Source organism: Notamacropus eugenii, chromosome 1 (genome assembly GCF_028372415.1).
Source record: "Notamacropus eugenii isolate mMacEug1 chromosome 1, mMacEug1.pri_v2, whole genome shotgun sequence".
Lineage (NCBI taxonomy): Eukaryota > Metazoa > Chordata > Mammalia > Diprotodontia > Macropodidae > Notamacropus > Notamacropus eugenii.
This window is the reverse complement of record NC_092872.1, coordinates 532,475,100-532,477,311: the sequence shown is the minus strand read 5'-3', so window position 1 is coordinate 532,477,311 and position 2,212 is coordinate 532,475,100.

Below are 2,212 nucleotides of genomic sequence, written 5' to 3'. Positions count from 1 at the left end.
CAGTTACAGAACATCTGTGGGTGCTCCAAATCTCTCCAAGGCATTTCCATCACACACCGTCCTGCATCCCTGGAAGCAGGCTCTCTGGTTTCTTCCAAAAGAAGGAATTGCATCAGCTGTGCAGGCTGATCCCTGCTCACCAGCTCTGGTACACTCTGCACAGATTTAGAGAAATACTTTGCTGTCTCCTCCATTTGAATACAGATTCTTTGCAAGTAGGGATTCTTTCATTCTTTATACTTTTATCTTCAGTACCTAGCATAGTGCCTATAATATAATTAGTACTTAATAAATGCTTGTTAATTGATCCTCATAACAAGGTTTTGGCAGGCCTGATGACAAGCATTATTTCTGTTTTACAGATTTATAACTTCCTAGAGCTAGATAGGACCTTAAAAAGTCAAATCTGACTCCCCCATTTTACAATAGAAAAACTGAAGTTGAGAAAGATTAAGCAATTTACACCAAGTCACATATTTGGTTAAAAAAAATCAGAGTCATAATTGAAGAAGGATGCTGGCTAATGGAAAATTCCTTTTAATTCAACAAGCATTTATTAAATGCCTACTATGTGCCAGGCATAGTGCTAGGTACTGAGGATACAGAAACTGAAAAGAAAGATTCCTTGCTCTCAAAGAAGTTATGTTTTACTTGGAGGAAGCCATATGCAGCTCAGATAAGCAAAATTATTGCCTAGGGGTGAGGAATCTATGTCTTGGAAAAAAAATCAGCTTTTATAAAGCAATATTTACTTCAAAGATATAGCAAAAACAGAAGTACCAGCATTTCTCCTCAGCACAGAGGAACCTACTCTCCCTCATATCATGTTTACCACCTCATCTGTATCACCTAGTGGTTTGGTCATTTCAGGCATGTCCGACTCTTTGTGGCATCATTTGGGGTTTTCTTGGCACAGACACTAGAGTGGTTTGCTATTTCCTTCTCCATCTAATTTTACAGATGAGGAAACTAAGGCAAATAGAATGAAGTGACATGCCCAGGGTCACACAGCTAGTATCTGAGGCCATATTTGTACCCATGAAGATGACTCTTCCTGACTCCAGGCCTGGTACTCTATCCATTGCACCATCCAACTGCCCATATCACCTAAATCCCATCTTGAATTCTTCAAATGTTCTTTTCTACCTCCCTGGCCTCAGTTTCTTTTTATGAAAATGGAAATGGCTATTTTTCACTGCTTCCTCCTCCCCCCTAGCCCATTCCCTAGTATATCAAGAGACCCATTGAAATTTTTGTCTGTAAAATATTTTGCATTTCAGGGAAGAAATGTCTATGTTGAATTAACACAAAATACTGTTGTGAATTGAAGTGTAAACAACACAAGACGGGAAAGCAAGAAACCAAGGTTGTTGTCCTACTCATGGGGCCTCAGACCAGGAATATACTAGTGAATGTTTAGCAAGTGGCTCCCAGAAAAATCTTTGAGCAAGCACCATTGTTGCTTCTCTTTGGGGACCAATTGGCTCTGTCACCAAAAGAGTGAATACACCAACAGTGAGAGCCTCCATTCAGCTGCCAAGGTGGTTTTCCTAAAGAGTAGATTTGAACACATCACCCATCTCCTCAAGGAGCTCCAGTATATCCCTATTACCTCCAGGATCAAATACAAAGTCCCCTGTCTGGTATTTAAAGCTCTTTATAATCTGACACCGTCTTTCCTCCCTCCTCCCCATCCTTCTTTCCTTGCTTCCTTCCTTCCTACTTTCTTTCCTTTTACACTTCATTCCCCTCTATTCCTTCTATGATACAGCTACATTGGCCAACTTGCATTTCCTCCCATGCTGTTCCCTATGCCTGGAATACTCTGCCTCCTCATCAACCTGGCCTCTCTCATGACTCAGTTTAAAATCCACTCTCTATAAGAGGCCTTTTAGGAGTTCCCCCAACTGCTAAAGCCTTCCCTTAAGATTTCTCTACAACTGTGTGTGTGTGTGTGTGTATACATACATCCGTATATACATATACATTCACACACATACGTATATGTGTATACATAGAGATAGATAGATAGACAGATAGATAGGTAGATAGATAGATAGATAGATAGATAGATAGATAGATAGATAGATAGATAGATAGATAGATAGACAGACAGACAGATATCTTGCTTGTATCTAGTTATTGACTTCCCTTAGAGGACAGGGTCTGCTGTGGGACTTTATTTGTGTCCTCACTGTGTCTGGCCCACAAT